This window comes from Mytilus edulis, chromosome 1 (genome assembly GCF_963676685.1).
Source record: "Mytilus edulis chromosome 1, xbMytEdul2.2, whole genome shotgun sequence".
Classification (NCBI taxonomy): domain Eukaryota; kingdom Metazoa; phylum Mollusca; class Bivalvia; order Mytilida; family Mytilidae; genus Mytilus; species Mytilus edulis.
In genome coordinates, this window is record NC_092344.1 from 86623758 (window position 1) to 86642250 (window position 18493).

General features: G+C 32.4%; 1 long non-coding RNA gene across 1 annotated transcript; it reads left to right on the forward strand.

Annotated features, from left to right (window-relative positions):
• Positions 1-1224: 1224 nt before the first annotated feature.
• Positions 1225-3865, forward strand: LOC139515162 (uncharacterized). Its single transcript, XR_011662799.1, has 3 exons — positions 1225-1255; positions 2686-2763; positions 3798-3865. It is a non-coding gene; the product is annotated as an uncharacterized lncRNA (long non-coding RNA).
• The last annotated feature ends 14628 nt before the right edge of the window (positions 3866-18493 follow it).

The following is an 18493-nucleotide window of genomic DNA, read 5'->3' on the forward strand; positions in this document are numbered from 1 at the left end:
GTTGAGCGAGGGATTTCGTTACAACAAATTACTTAAAACCTTTATTTTATAAATACTTCCATAGATATAAAGATTTTGTTTTGAAGTTTGTTTGTTCCTGTAGAAAACATATTTCAAACGGGATAGCCCATCCTATTTTCTTACGGAAGGTTGTTTACCGTGCCCGGTAATTAAGAAACAAGCTTATCGATCCTTTAAATAAACTTATTCTAATAGGTTACTAATTCAACACTGTAATTAGTCATTGCATATTGTTTTTATAGGTATTAATATTGATTTTGTTATCAGTAATTAAATTAAAGGCAAACTAAATATTATTGTTTATACACTGTATACATACACATTTATGGATCTACAATCTGTCGATACCTGTATCTTGGCATTGCACAAGGTCACGTTTTTTCCTCTGACTGTTTATGACGTCTTTACACTAAATCCATTGGATGTTGGATGTGTATACTGATTGATAATTAAGTCTTATATGCATGATTTTTTTTATTAGTTGTTAGTGGCTTTGAACTAGCTGTCACTGAACTGCGAGCACTCTCAGTTCAGTACTTATTGTCTTTTTGTTGTTGGGATATACAAGAACCCGGCCACGTCCACTCTGTATCTTGTTATATGTTTTTTTATTTGTATCAATCTGATGAGTAAAGCGTTTTTCAACTGATTTTTATAATTCAGTCTAATGTTGCATATACTATTAAACCACTGTCCCAGGTAATCCAGCCACAATCTGTATCATGATGTATGTGCCTGTCCCAAGTCAGGAGCCTGTAAATGGTTGTCGTTTGTTAATGTGTTACATATTTGTTTTTCGTTCATTTTTCGCACATAAATAAGGACGTTAGTTTGAATGTTTTACATTTTTCATTTCGGTGCCTTTTAAAGCTGACTATGCGGTATGTGCTTTGCTCATTGTTGAAGGCCGTACGGTGACCTATACGTTTAGTTGTTAATTACTCAAGACCATACTCTCATGCAAACAGTGTCAAGGGAGAGCCGAAAATTAAGTCCCTTAAATTTTCTTCCCGGAACGGGGATCGAACCAGGAACCTATGTGTTTGTAATCCGATGCGCGAGCTATAATAGCTTCTCATATACAGCTAGTAGCCGTAAGGATCAGCCTCAGTAGGTCTCGTTAATTGAAACCACGCGAGATGTGCGGGAGCATTTCTTTAATGTTATCGTATTCTTTTAGACGCTTATCGACTACATTTTAACCTCAACACGAAAGAGTAACATTAGTGTAATGGTATAGAATAATTTGTAAACATTCCCGATACTTAACTTGATATACATGATATATATACATATGAAACTAAACAATAAGCAAAGAAATTGACATTTTGGGCAGAACATTCATGAAACGACTACTATCTATTTTGACGAATGAGACCAATCTGGGAACAGTATATATCTGTATATATGTTCCAGGGGCGGTCCAGCCATTTTAAAAAGGGGGGGGTTCCTAATCAGGACAAAAGGGGGGGTCCAACTACACCTCCCCATACAAATGCATTGATCGTCCAAAAAAAGGGGGGGTTCCAACACCCGGAACCCCCCCCCCCCCCCCCCCCTTCTGGATCCGCGCCTGTGTTCCTGGACCAATAAGCATGATATTGATAAGGAAAAATGCACAATACAAAATATTGAGATTGGAATTGGCACTTGTTTCTGTCAATGTGGGGTTTACTATCCACACCCGTACGAAAAATCACAAGGTAGCTTAAACAGAAATTTTCAATGTGTTCACTTCAAACAATATTTTATTACTCCCCTTTCTTTTCTCGCAAAAAAAACATACACCAGTATGTCAGTAATTGAATTATTTTTACACTAAAACAACTTTCACGTACCTTGACACAGGAACTTGTTTCTATCTATTTGAAGACCCTCCTATCAACGTATATTTATAAATAATTTGTAAATATGCGTTGATAGGGGGTCTTCCAATGGATAAAAACAAGTGCCTGTGCTGTTGATTGTAGAATAAATGTGGGGAGGGGGTAAATCCCTCCACTATATTGAGAACCACAGGTAATCTGTGTAATCAGAGCAACGGGCTTAAAAATATGACACTAAACTCCCTCTGCATGTGGGATTGCAGGTCTATGTTTATATTTGCGCACTACACAGTAGAATTAGTCTGTACAGCATTATATAAGCAGAACATATATACAATTCATCTGAATCTGTCCATTTGTCCCTCCCTCCTAAACTTAACCCCTGTTGTGTTCATTAATTTATACTGTCTGTCTGTCTGTCTGTCTGTCTGTCTGTCTGTCTGTCTGTCTGTCTGTCTGTCTGTCTGTCTGTCTGTCTGTCTGTCTGTCTGTCTGTCTGTCTGTCTGTCTGTCTGTCTGTCTGTCTGTCTGTCTGTCTGTCTGTTTGTTTGTTTGTTTGTTTGTTTGTAAGGAAATTAAACATAAGGGAAAGAAAAAGTGTTTCTTTTGTTCCTTTTTTTTTTAATGTGTTTTCCTTGCCATTGTCAGTTATGTATAAAAAGAGACATTTCTATAAGATTGTTTTATTGGAAAAATCCTTCCTGTACAATGAATTATGCATAATTTAGTTTGTATCTAATGTTATATCAAATTTCAATTGCTTGATTGTTTAAACAACAATTCCATTGATTTATTTGTTAGAAAAATGTAACCCTAATCAAACAGATTTTCTTTGTAGGTGTTACCATGGCCAGTATCAAAGTAGAAAGCGAAAGAGCAAAATGCTCTGAAAAGAGTGAAGCATTTGGCCAATAAGGTTTGAATAAGTGTTAGCCAAATTATAGTAAATAAGTATAAAAAGCAAAAAAAAAGTCATGATCTCGGTTTTAATTACATTCAATTATCATAAAGTATTATGTACCAATTCAAAATTGAAATTATTCCTCAATAGATTTAGTACATGTCAAGCAGTTTTAACTTCTTTTTGTAATTGTAGCTGAACAACAGTTTATAAGAATAAAAACTCTTTGAGAAAAACAAAACATTACATCTTTGTTCATCAGGCAAAAGACTCAAACAAATATTTTAAGAAAGAGAAAAACATTTTCTTATAAATCATGAATACAGAATAATAAGATATGGTATGAGTGCCAATGAGACAACTCTCCTTCCAAGTCACAATTTGTAAAAGTTGACCATTATAGGTCACAGTAGGGCCTTCAACACAGAGCCTTGGCTCATATGGAAGATGGAACAGAAGCTTAAGGGCCCCAAGAATGACTGGTTTAAAACCATTCTCACAGGAAAGTGGTATAAAAGCATGAACTGAAATGTTCTATTTTTAATGTTCCCATCATATCTGAGGGGACATTAAGTTTAAGCCTTGTCTGTAAGTCTGTACATCTCTAAATTGGTTTCTGTTCTCTAACTTCATTTTGCCAAAACAAAATGCTATAAAACTTATACCCTATGCTTATTACAACAAACACAAATCAAGGCTTCTCTTTTACCAATCTAGAGTTATAATCCTTTACACATGGATAGAAATTCTGATTTTTTTCGTTTTTTGTCTCTAATCCAGATTGCATCAAACAAATGTTATATGTCATTCGTACACAGTGCATCTTTCCACAAAACTCAGATGAAGTTTAAATTTCAGTTGCCTCACTTTTATTGTTCTTAATTTATTCTTATTGTCATTTAGATTTGAAATACTTCTTAAAGTTCTTAGAATTGGATACCTTGGATAAGGGTTATGCTGTCTACTACAAGATATGCATTTTCTATTAAATTTATTATCTCTTATTTAATGGATTATTTGTGAAAAAAAATTAAAAAAAATATTTTTAGGTGTAAAGATTTTCTGCAGAAACAGCATTTCCAGCTATGTTTTTTTTATATTGCTGTACATGCATTTGGTAAGTAGTTTGACTTGTCTTTGCATTCATTTTACAGTTCAATGTTTAGTCAGTGGCTTTACTTATATGTAGATAAAACATATTAGTTTGGTTCAATTCAAACAGGAGAAAATTCATGTACAATTTTCTTATAAACATTTTCCTGCTGTTAATTAATCCCCTGGTGATTGAAGTATGGTTTTTACAAAAAGCTACATGAGAGACAACTGATCTCATTAACATTTACCTGCTGTTATAGAATCCTATGGTGATGGAAATATTATTTGTACTAACAGATACATAAAAAGGCTTCATCTGAAGGAGAATACATTTATTGTAGATTGGTTCAATTCCAATGGGAGACAACTCTTGTACTATTTTACTTATTAACATTTTCCTTTAAGATATTTAATCCTATGGTGATGGAAATATTATTTTTAACTAACCACTAACCAGTACATAAAAAGTCTTTATCTGAAGGAGAATACATTTATTGTAGATTGGTTCAATTCCAATGGGAGACAACTCTTGTACTATTTTACTTATTAACATTTTCCTTTAAGATATTTAATCCTATGGTGATGGAAATATTATTTTTATTAACCACTAACCAGTACATAAAAAGTCTTCATCTGAAGGAGAATACATTTATTGTAGATTGGTTCAATTCCAATGGGAGACAACTCTTGTACTATTTTACTTATTAACATTTTCCTTTAAGATATTTAATCCTATGGTGATGGAAATATTATTTTTAACTAACCACTAACCAGTACATAAAAAGTCTTCATCTGAAGGAGAATACATTTATTGTAGATTGGTTCAATTCCAATGGGAGACAACTCTTGTACTATTTTACTTATTAACATTTTCCTTTAAGATATTCAATCCTACAGTGATGGAAATATGACTTTTTACTAACCACTAACAGTAACATAAAAAGTCTTCATCTGAAGGAGAATACAATTATTGTAGATTGGTTCAATTCCAATGGGAGACAACTCTTGTACTATTTTACTTATTAACATTTTCCTTTAAGATATTTAATCCTATGGTGATGGAAATATTATTTTTATTAACCACTAACCAGTACATAAAAAGTCTTCATCTGAAGGAGAATACATTTATTGTAGATTGGTTCAATTCCAATGGGAGACAACTCTTGTACTATTTTACTTATTAACATTTTCCTTTAAGATATTTAATCCTATGGTGATGGAAATATTATTTTTAACTAACCACTAACCAGTACATAAAAAGTCTTCATCTGAAGGAGAATACATTTATTGTAGATTGGTTCAATTCCAATGGGAGACAACTCTTGTACTATTTTACTTATTAACATTTTCCTTTAAGATATTCAATCCTACAGTGATGGAAATATGACTTTTTACTAACCACTAACAGTAACATAAAAAGTCTTCATCTGAAGGAGAATACAATTATTGTAGATTGGTTCAATTCCAATGGGAGACAACTCTTGTACTATTTTACTTATTAACATTTTTCTATGTGTTTATTAATGTTTGTAGGAAGGTTGATCCTGTATAAAATTGGATTTATCAGCCTGTACTTTGTTAATGGTTGTTATGAAGGCTGATCCTGTATAAAATGGGATTTATCAGCCTCTACTTTGTTAATGGTTGTTATGAAGGCTGATCCTGTATAAAATGGAATTTATCAGCCTGTACTTTGTTAATGGTTGTTATGAAGGCTGATCCTGTATAAAATGGGATTTATCAGCCTCTACTTTGTTAATGGTTGTTATGAAGGCTGATCCTGAATAAAATGGAATTTATCAGCCTGTACTTTGTTAATGGTTGTTATGAAGGCTGATCCTGTATAAAATGGGATTTATCAGACTGTACTTTGTTAATGGTTGTTATGAAGGCTGATCCTGAATAAAATGGAATTTATCAGCCTGTACTTTGTTAATGGTTGTTATGAAGGCTGATCCTGTATAAAATGGGATTTATCAGCCTGTACTTTGTTAATGGTTGTTAATTATGAAGGCTGATCCTGTATAAAATGGGATTTATCAGCCTGTACTTTGTTAATGGTTGTTATAAAGGCTGATCAGGAATAAAATGGGATTTATCAGCCTGTACTTTGTTAATGGTTGTTATGAAGGCTGATCCTGTATAAAATGGGATTTATCAGCCTGTACTTTGTTAATGGTTGTTATAAAGGCTGATCAGGAATAAAATGGGATTTATCAGCCTGTACTTTGTTAATGGTTGTTATGAAGGCTGATCCTGTATAAAATGGGATTTATCAGCCTGTACTTTGTTAATGGTTGTTATAAAGGCTGATCAGGAATAAAATGGGATTTATCAGCCTGTACTTTGTTAATGGTTGTTATGAAGGCTGATCCTGTATAAAATGGGATTTATCAGCCTGTACTTTGTTAATGGTTGTTATAAAGGCTGATCCTGAATAAAATGGGATTTATCAGCCTCTACTTTGTTAATGGTTGTTATGAAGGCTGATCCTGAATACAATGGGATTTATCAGCCTCTACTTTGATCCAAGGGTAAGGACAACTACACATGAGTTGCACGTTCAACAAAAACTCTGCATTCTGATGGGAATTAACTGTGCTCTTCTTCTTGTCGACTTGTTCTTTTCTTTATATTAGGCGGACTTCATACAAACGCCCGAGCAAGAAAGAAAAGAAGCAAATCATATCTTCCAGGGCTTATATTTCCTTGCTGTTCACAAGGAAGCTATCAAACCAAGAGTTCCAAGTGGCGAATTGGAAATTAGCCCTCCGTTAATTCCGTTTGTTCTTCTTCCTGATATTGACCTATCTTCTTATACTTATATTCTCTTTTGCATTTCCTACACAAACACAACGGGTGCCGTATGTGGACTAGGACCTGCTTACTCATTCAATAGCACATGAGATCACCCCAGCTTTGTTTTGTGTTTTGTTGGGGGTTTTTTTTGGGGGGGGGGGGGTAAGTCCTCGGTATTCCATGATTTGTTGTGTGTACTGTTGTTTGTCTGTTGGTATTTTTTTTTTTCTGTTTCAGCCCTGGCGTTATTAAAAAAAAGCCTGTGGTATGATTGCCAATGAGACAACTCTCCACAAGAGACCAAATGACACAAAAATTAACAATTAATCATACGTCACAGTACGGCTTTCAACAATGAGCAAAGCCAACACTGCAATGCATAGTCAACTTTAAAAGACCACGAATTAACAATCTAAAATCATTTAAACGAGAAAACTAACGACACAATTTATGTACAAAAATGAACGAAAAACAAATATGTAACACCGCAACAAACGGTTTATTCTTGACTTTGGAGATTGAAAACCACTTTTGGTATATTAGAACACTGTAAATCTTTATTGTGCTTTGATTTAGTAATAACTTGCTTTAATTTGCTGTGCACATCGTGTATAATCACACCAAATGTATCATATAATGCTAAAAAAGAACTAACGAAATCGCTAACTAATCAATTAACTAAGCTGTACAATAATAGTTAATAGCATTTTTTTCTTTTGTTCTAAATATACATGAAATATTTGCTACTAGACATCAATCAACAGGCAATAGTGAACTATACAATGCTCGAGTCCTAAATGACCACAAATTCAATAGTGAATCAATGGGAAAACTTACAAGATTAAAGAGTACATCTTTATGTAATTTATACGTGTTTCTTGTTTCTCGATTTTTTTTATATAGATTAGACCGTTGGCTTTCCCGTTTGAATGGTTTTACACTAGTTAGTAATTTTGGGGCCCTTTGTAGCTTGTTGTTCGGTGTGAGCCAAGGCTCCGTGTTGAAGGCCGTACATTGACCTATAATGGTTTACTTTTTTTAATTGTTATTTGGATGGAGAGTTGTCTTATTGGCACTCACACCACATCTTCCTATATCTATCCATAAAACGATTTTTACAATCATATTGATTTAAAACAAAAGATCAATGATTCATTAATAAAACCGCTGTAAGCAAATCTAACTTTTTATTGTTTTCTGGTGTCTGTTTATTTGAATGCAAAAGTCATTGTACAACGTTTAAAATATATTGGACATCTCTCTATACGGAGCATTACATCTCTCCTCCGGGTGTCCTAGTATAGTCATCTATAGTTGTTTATATTCACTTATTTGATCTCCTATGGTTATATATATATATCAAAATTTACTAAATTTTATCATCGGTACAAGTACATCATTCGTAAATAAAAATCAACATGCAGACATATTATACATTCAGGTATTTCACATAAAATATTTCTGGGTAATATTCTTAACAAAGCACAAAACTTTCGGCATTCACCTCAAAAGCTAACAAACCTTCAAATTTTGTTTTCGGAAGTGATATGGTTACAATACTGCTGTCACGACTCAGGTCTTTAAGAATTGTGTATTTTGGTGCTATTTTGATTCACTCATAAGGTCTTTGCATTGGAAATAAACACATTGATTCTAAAAACCAGTTGTTGGCATGATGCGGGTTATGTTCCTCTCATATATTTTAAACAACTAATGATGAAGACATAAACTTTTAATTAGTTTGATTGATGTCTTCGGCTGGTATGTAACTAACTGCTTGTAGTCATTTGTTGATTTATGTATTATTGTAATTTTGCTTAGTTTTTTTAGTCAATTATGACATCGCACTCGGAGTTTTTCTGAGCCTATTGATAATGTGTTTTTTAAATATCATTGGCTAGAGGTATAGGGGATGGTTGAGATTTCAAAATCAGGTTTAACCCTGCCGTATTTTTTTGCGCCTGTCCCTAGGCAGGAGCCTCGGTTTTTTAAGTTCATTTACATATTATGAAGTTTAGTCTCATAAATCATATTTCCCGGCCGCACTATATAAACTTGATAGATAAACCGATAGTTTGGATGAGCAATTTATAAACTCTGTCATCACTAGGTTATCACATAATTTCTATTTTACAATGGTGTTGCTATGAAGAAAAAAAAAAACGACCGTGCCATGTCAATAGTCAAATACTTTACAAAATCTTATATGTTTTATGCTTTTAAAATCCTTAATCTTAATGCTGTGAAACTGAGGTTAATGTACAGAGAGATTCTTTTTTCTGATATAAGTTGATAATACGTGGATGATGAATAAATGACAGGAAACTCAACAGCACCGTAATAACTATTATATTGTAGTGATACAAATCAGTATACATGTACCTGGGATTATTATACTAATATAATAATAGTCCCAGAGTATACACTGGTTTGTTTTTATATATTATATTAATTGAATAGTTGCATGTATACATAATTGTGTATATCATTCTTATAATAGTGCAGTGCACGTGCATGGTGGCCACTCTTCTGTAAAAAAAAAATCGAATTTTCTAAAAGATTGGATATGTGAAGCCATTCATATTTTCCCGAAAAAAGCAATTACAGAGTTACCGGTCCTTGCCAGGAGTGTCGTAAAACGTTCTTGAGATATTCTTGCGCAACCTTTAACTCAATTGTCGGTACGTGTGCAATATTTTTTTTACTTTTATATTATATATATATCTAACGGAAAAACATTTTAATATTTAAATGTGTGTTTTTTTTTTTAAGCGTATCCATTGAAAAAGTGAATTTGAAACAAGTGATAAGTAGTAATGTTATCTTGCACTAGATAATGTCCGCGGATCTTTAATTTTTATAGATTGGTTGAAAACCCAAAACTAATTTGCATAATGTAAATTTAGGGGATAGCAATACATCGGAATGACCAAACGGTCATCTCGATGTAAAAAGGCATTTTAAAAATTACAATTCATATTCCGCTTCCAAGTACCAGACAGTTCATTTAGAAAAACATAAATTTTGAAAATGTTCTCATCATTTTCCTTTACCTTACTTGTCAACATCTGAAAGTCTGAATAGGTAAAATACGAAACCGTTTTGAATGTAGAAGTCTATAGTTGCCACCAGAGACATATATACACGTATATATGTCTCTATATATACACGTATATATGTCTCTGTTGTCACCTATTCTGGGTATAACAAAGGTTAAAAGTTTAATCTTTCAGTTGCAACAGTCTTTGTACATGTACTGCCTTGAGTATAAGTCTGGATTCAAATTTAGACCGGAAATATTCAAGAAGGGAAAATTCATGAAAATGATATTTTTGGTGCCCTCTTACATGTCTTAGAACCAGTTCATATTCATAGTTTGTAGTACCTGCCGAAGGGCTATAGATTGTATCATGCCAAGTATCATGTAATCTATAGCCCTTGGACAGGTACTACAAAAAGAAATAACAACTTTTAGTTGTCCACGTAACTTGATGGTTGCATGGCAACCTATTCATAAATTCAAACTTGCAGTGTCTGCTTTCTGTCAAAGAAATTTTTCTCTGTTTTTTAAGGGAGCTACCATTTGATTTTTATGGGGGGGGGGGGGGGGGGGGGGGCTAGGATGAAAAATTTTGTCCTGCATTTTTTTTAGCTGTAATATCTGTCCTGCCTTTTTATATTTCACTCTGTTCGGTCCTGCCTTTTTTTTTTAGTTTATCCTGACTTTTTTTTACCTAAATTGTCGTCCGTCCTGACTTTTTTTTTTTGCAAGTGTCTCATCCTGCCTTTTTATTTTACTCAAAACTCCTGTCCTGCCTAATTTTTTCAAATATCATCCTAGCCCCCCCCCCCCCCCATAAAAATGAAATGGTAGCTCCCTAAGGTATATTATGTTTAAAAATAACATTATATCTTAATCTGTATAAGGGTTTCTATTTCCTTTAAGTTTAAACATCGTAAATTATTGTATTATGCTTAGCAACCATACTATTGCAGGCGTTTCATGCATGATATAGCACAAGTAACCGTTACATTTAGCGTTAGACAACACCATATTATTGATACATACCAGCTAGTTTGTTCCATGCATGACTTTCAGACAGGTACTTTGCGTAGAAACTACCTACCAACATGGATTTTACAGAGCAAACATACTATTGCAGGCGTTTTATGCATGTTTTTGCACAAATAACTGTTACATTGAGTGTCTGACAACATGTACATGCTAGTTTTTGAGATGCATCAGTTATAAAGTGTTATTTTCAATGAAATTTAGTAAGCAACCATACTATTTCAGCACTTACTATATCTATTTGCCCCCATTACTTACATTTAGTTTTTGAAAACATGTTATTGATACGAACAAACTGGTTTGTTCCATGCAGCAGTTTCAGACTGGTATTTTGCTTAGAAACTACTTAACAACGAGTGTTTTACATATCAACCATACTATTTCAGGGAAATGAAGTATGTATTTGCATATAACACTTTCATTGTATGACAACATCAAAATATTCCTACATACAAGTTACATTGCCTCTTGATAAGTTTTGATTCAAACTTTCATCTGAAACTTCCTAGCAAAGTTGATTTTGCATAGCAATTAATTTTTGTTATCTCTTTTTGTGTGTAGAAATCATATGATTTATTTCCACATATCCAAGGTATTATTCCTTTATATAAGCTGCAGTAACTTTCCTAATGAACCAGCATACCAATGTGTGTAACTCAGGATTTGGACAGCATACTATTATAATAAGTGCATGTTTGTAAAATAAGATGCATCGTTTAAGCATTGCCTTTCTTTGTATGTCTAGTTTTTGTACAGATGGGTAGAGTAATTGTGATTGTTTGTTGTACATTATTTACTGCAGTAATTTTGAAAAATTCTGTGTATTGTTTCTGAAGTAAACTCACAAAAAGGATAAGTAACTGCAAACAATCAGTCTCAACTTTTTCTGGTAAATAGTTTTTCCTGTTAATTCTTCAAATAATAATTATATTTTACACAAATTCTATATAATAAATAAAGTGTCACATTTTCTATGTTTTCAGCTGACAACACTCTGTTGATTATAAAAATGAAATATTTCATCTCTGTTTCATGACACATTTTTTAAGAAATAGATGTTAAAGTGTCATCCTATTTTTAACAGATTTTATTTGGTACTAAAGAAGAAAATAACAAAACCATAAAATGTTAATAAGTAAAATAGTACAAGAGTTGTCTCCCATTGGAATTGAACCAATCTACAATAAATGTATTCTCCTTCAGATGAAGACTTTTTATGTACTGGTTAGTGCTTAGTAAAAATAATATTTCCATCACCATAGGATTAAATATCTTAAAGGAAAATGTTAATAAGTAAAATAGTACAAGAGTTGTCTCCCATTGGAATTGAACCAATCTACAATAATTGTATTCTCTTTCAGATGAAGACTTTTTATGTACTGGTTAGTGCTTAGTAAAAATAATATTTCCATCACCATAGGATTAAATATCTTAAAGGAAAATGTTAATAAGTAGAATAGTACAAGAGTTGTCTCCCATTGGAATTGAACCAATCTACAATAAATGTATTCTCCTTCAGATGAAGACTTTTTATGTACTGGTGAGTGGTTAGTAAAAAGTCATATTTCTATCACCAGAGGATTAAATATCTTAAAGGAAAATGTTAATAAGTAAAATAGTACAAGAGTTGTCTCCCATTGGAATTGAACCAATCTACAATAATTGTATTCTCTTTCAGATGAAGACTTTTTATGTACTGGTTAGTGCTTAGTAAAAATAATATTTCCATCACCATAGGATTAAATATCTTAAAGGAAAATGTTAATAAGTAGAATAGTACAAGAGTTGTCTCCCATTGGAATTGAACCAATCTACAATAATTGTATTCTCTTTCAGATGAAGACTTTTTATGTACTGGTTAGTGCTTAGTAAAAATAATATTTCCATCACCATAGGATTAAATATCTTAAAGGAAAATGTTAATAAGTAGAATAGTACAAGAGTTGTCTCCCATTGGAATTGAACCAATCTACAATAAATGTATTCTCCTTCAGATGAAGACTTTTTATGAACTGGTTAGTGGTTAGTTAAAAAATAATATTTCCATCACCATAGGATTAAATATCTTAAAGGAAAATGTTAATAAGTAGAATAGTACAAGAGTTGTCTCCCATTGGAATTGAACCAATCTACAATAATTGTATTCTCTTTCAGATGAAGACTTTTTATGTACTGGTTAGTGGTTAGTTAAAAAATAATATTTCCATCACCATAGGATTAAATATCTTAAAGGAAAATGTTAATAAGTAGAATAGTACAAGAGTTGTCTCCCATTGGAATTGAACCAATCTACAATAAATGTATTCTCCTTCAGATGAAGACTTTTTATGTACTGGTGAGTGGTTAGTAAAAAGTCATATTTCTATCACCAGAGGATTAAATATCTTAAAGGAAAATGTTAATAAGTAAAATAGTACAAGAGTTGTCTCCCATTGGAATTGAACCAATCTACAATAATTGTATTCTCCTTCAGATGAAGACTTTATATGTACTGGTTAGTGGTTGGTAAAAAATAATATTTCCATCACCAGAGGATTCATTAACAGCAGGAAAATGTTAATGAAGAAAATAGTTAATGAAGTCTCCATATTTATTCTAAAACTGAAAACAAAACCAGTAATGTCAGTAATATTTACAATTTTCTTTACCTTTAACGTCTTCTAACATATGTTGTAGTCTTGCATTAAAAAGGCTCTGTACTGGTTGTCAACAGGAACAATAGCATGCATTGACTTTAATAGACTATTATAAATTTCTTGTCCATCAAATTGAAGATTTTCCTGACAAAATAAAGAAATATAAATACTATTCTTTCAATGCTATTATTCATTTTACAACGATATTTTCAAAAACTTACAATTCAGCTTGAAATTAAAATTTAATCAATTGTGATGTATATTTGGGATGTAGGTAACCACAGTTTTGGCTATAAACTAAAAATAACTGTCATACAAGTGGGAGGTTGAGTTAGCATAAAAAAACGTTTACTTGTACTAAGTAAGAAATATGATACATTTTTTGTTGTATATATTGTGAAACAATTAATTTGTCATATTTTAACGGACTTCAAACCATAACAGCCTTGATAGAACAAACAATAATAGTGAGGCTGATAATGGATAATTTCAAACCATAACAGCCTTGATAGAACACACAACAATAGTAAGGCTGATAATGGATAATTTCAAACCATAACAGCCTTGATAGAACAAACAACAAAAGTGGGGTTGATAATGGATAATTTCAAGCCATAACAGCCTTGATAGAATAAACAACAATAGTAAGGCTGATAATGTATAATTTCAAACCATAACAGCCTTGATAGAACAAACAACAATAGTAAGGCTGATAATGGATAATTTCAAACCATAACAGCCTTGATAGAACAAACAACAATAGTAAGGCTGATAATGGATAATTTCAAACCATAACAGCCTTGATAGAACAAACAATAATAGTGAGGCTGATAATGGATAATTTCAAACCATAACAGCCTTGATAGAACACACAACAATAGTAAGGCTGATAATGGATAATTTCAAACCATAACAGCCTTGATAGAACAAACAACAATAGTGAGGCTGATAATGGATAATTTCAAACCATAACAGCCTTGATAGAACAAACAACAATAGTAAGGCTGATAATGGATAATTTCAAACCATAACAGCCTTGATAGAACACACAACAATAGTAAGGCTGATAATGGATAATTTCAAACCATAACAGCCTTGATAGAACAAACAACAATAGTAAGGCTGATAATGGATAATTTCAAACCATAACAGCCTTGATAGAACAAACAACAAAAGTGGGGTTGATAATGGATAATTTCAAGCCATAACAGCCTTGATAGAATAAACAACAATAGTAAGGCTGATAATGTATAATTTCAAACCATAACAGCCTTGATAGAACAAACAACAATAGTAAGGCTGATAATGGATAATTTCAAACCATAACAGCCTTGATAGAACAAACAATAATAGTGAGGCTGATAATGGATAATTTCAAACCATAACAGCCTTGATAGAACACACAACAATAGTAAGGCTGATAATGGATAATTTCAAACCATAACAGCCTTGATAGAACAAACAACAAAAGTGGGGTTGATAATGGATAATTTCAAACCATAACCATGATAACAGCCTTGATAGAACAAACAACAATAGTAAGGCTGATAATGGATAATTTCAAACCATAACAGCCTTGATAGAACAAACAACAATAGTGAGGCTGATAATGGATAATTTCAAGCCATAACAGCCTTGATAGAACACACAACAATAGTAAGGCTGATAATTGATAATTTCAAACAATAACAGCCTTGATAGAACACACAATAGTAAGGCTGATAATGGATAATTTCAAACCATAACAGCCTTGATAGAATAAACAACAATAATTGGGTTGATAATGGATCATTTTAAACCATAACAGCCTTGATAGAACAAACAACAATAAAGAGGTTGATAATGGATCATTTTAAACCATAACAGCCTTGATCATTTGATAAAACACACACTGGTTGTGCATGTTTTTTTTAATCATTGAAATTTCCTTTGGAACATGTCCAACTGGGATGCTGAGAAAAAGACACCAAATCTACTTTAAATAATTTTTTGGCATTTTATATAAATAATTTACAAAAACCTTTCACGTTTCAATCTTCTTTTTTCTTTTGATTTGTCAGCTACCTCTTTTTCCAATCCACCATTGAGCACACATTTCACCTTTCTAATATCTGTACAAAAGTAAAAAAAAGCTTCAGTTCAGTTTGTGTCCAAATACTGTTTTTAACATTAAAATGGGCTAAAATGTTGCCAACTCTACACTTGACAAAATAATGTTGTTAGTATAGGCAAATGCATATAATTTTGTAATACTAAGATTAATAAAATTAGTTCTTGGTGATTCTGTGCTACCAAAAAGAGACAAATAACAAAGATTGGTATTTAGCTCATTGATTTCATATTCTTTTCACTTTTTATACTGCAGCTAGAACATGTAGAACCCTTCATGTTGTCTTTAGCTACCAAATATATTTACAAAGAGATATTTCATGCTCTGTTGTTTTCATGTCACAATATCATGTTATTTTAATTACAATTTAGGGTTTGTTAAGGGATCAACCATTATATCTTTGTGATAACATATTCATAAACAATAACTGTTTAGTGTCTTTAAATATCAGCTGTATTTGTATGAAGCTAGGAAACAGGTGTAATGCAAGCTTTAGCAAGCTATTATTCCTGTTTCGAGCAAGTAAAAAAAATACAGCTAATACAATGTATTAAAAGACACTAAACAGTTATTGTCTTTATCCTGCAATTAATTCTGTATATTGGTTGTGATTTGAAAGACAAAAAAACTCACATTTTCTGCATTTATTTTTCAATTTTAAATGTATGCTGAAATTGACATGGTGATTTGGTTACACAATCATACACATTCAAGTTTTGAAATCTGCAATTGACATCGTAGAAACGACTGCTGTTCATGTGTGTATGTTATCAGAAAATTTGTGTAATTCTTGTAGCTTTAAAGAAACGTTTGAAAACAAACAGAACCTATCAAAGTAATTCTTATTTCCCATAAGGTCAAACAATACATCATTGGAATGTGACTGCAATACACATTCTGAGATGGTTAAACGACAAACTAGTTTATGAGGCTCCCTTACAAGTAGACCCATGTTAGCAACACTCTGAAACCGATTGTGGATGGGCGAGTGTCATATGCTGCCCAGATGTCTGAGGGCTATGTGTATTTAGCTTTAGTGCAGAATGCAGTCATCTACTACAGATTCAATGATTCATCTAACATAAACACATCGTTCTGGTTAGCCAACTGCCCAGCTGATCAACCTGGCCCTAAAAGCAGCTGTTGTGGAGTCCATATGAAAAAGAAACATCAAAATAGTAAAAAAAACAAACCAAACCAACTCACAAAACTAAGATGGCAGCCTACAAAAAAAGGCATCTTCACCTGTTAACCTTATTTAATTTCAAACTCACCTGCCATTGTATTGCATAAAATGCAGAGAGACGTCAATCGTGTCAATGTTTGCAAATGAACACAAAGAATCTAGCCATAATCATATGAGAAACAAAAATTGTGTGAACAGCTAATGTGGATTTTTTAGAAAATGTCATGATTTATGACTTTCAGTTTATTTCATGTATCTAAAGTGAAAGAATACAAGGTACAGTACATAAATTGGACAAACATGCCACTGATACATATGTGTATGTGACAAAACAACATCAGCTTGTACTGCATTACATGTAACAGTATCGTCCCTATCCATTTTAATCAAATAAATTTGTCTCGCAGGCCTCCAGAATTAAGTGTTCACCCCAAGAAGCTGAACTGAAATTAGGTGTAAAAATTCTGGATCAGTGGCTGGTGCTAAGTATAGTCTATAGATATGTTCCAGACCATACATGTTATACACCTTGTCGCTAATCCCGCTAACCCCGCCGCTTGAACTTTTGACGCATACAACAATCGCTTTTCCATTGTAGCGTTAGATGTTTTGTTTTATGACGTAAAAATTTTACGGGAACCTGTGCGATATCCAGTAAAAAATGAATTTGGTGTTTTTACTGTCTTCTGGTTGGTTACAATTATTAGTTTTATTTTCAATGTTGTCAATTTTGCTGGCGACATGCCCACTCTGACGTTGTGTATTCATACGCCAACATGTGCATGATGTGTGTACGTTGTTATTGTTAATATAAACCAGGTGCTCCGCAGGGCGCAGCTTTATACGACCGCAGAGGTCGAACCCTGAACAGTTGGGGCAAGTATGGACAAAACATTCAAGCATGATACAGCTCTGAATTTGGATTGTGATCAAATTTTTGACATTACATGGTTTTTTTTTACACAAAACAAATGCCAAGATTTTACAAATCAATTAAAGATTTCTTCTTCAAACTTTTTAAATCTAAAATTAAATAGTTGACACAGCATAGGTTTCTGACACAGAATGAATGTGGTCTAATGAACTTAAAAGGTTTTTTTTGCCTTTGAGCAAATCACTATGCTGTTGAATATTAATCCTCTCAAAAAAATGTTTGAAGAAATTTTCTTTTTATTTATGAAATCTGAAATGAGAAAAATTTAACCCACCCCCCTTTTTTTTCACATCCCCGTTTCCCTTTTTCAAAACTGATATCAATTCAAATTTCTAATGGAGTTTGCAACAATAACTACTCATTTAAATACATCATAAAATATTAAGATGTAAAAAAACTGCTTGTTATCACTGAATGGTAAAGATTATTTAAATTTATCAGTTGGTAGTAAAAAGTGTATATACATTGTATATTGTATATAACAAAGATTTAAGTTGATTCTGGACAAAGAAAGATAACTCCAATTAAAAAAAATTCTTGCTATTGCACAAATAGAATATTTCTTGCTTACTATTCTGGACAAAGAAAGATAACTCTAATTAAAAAAAATTTGCTATTTCACAATATTGTGCAATTAGATATTTCTTGCCATTGCACAATACTGTGCAATTGAAAAGACTTGCTATTGCACAATACTTAATATAATAATTTTAGATCCTGATTTGGACCAACTTGAAAACTGGGCCCATAATCAAAAATCTAAGTACATGTTTAGATTCAGCATATCAAAGAGGCCCAAGAATTCAATTTTTGTTAAAATCAAACTTAGTTTAATTTTGGACCCTTTGGACTTTAATGTAGAATTTGAAATTTGAAAACAGGACCAAAAATGAAGAATCTACATACACAGTTA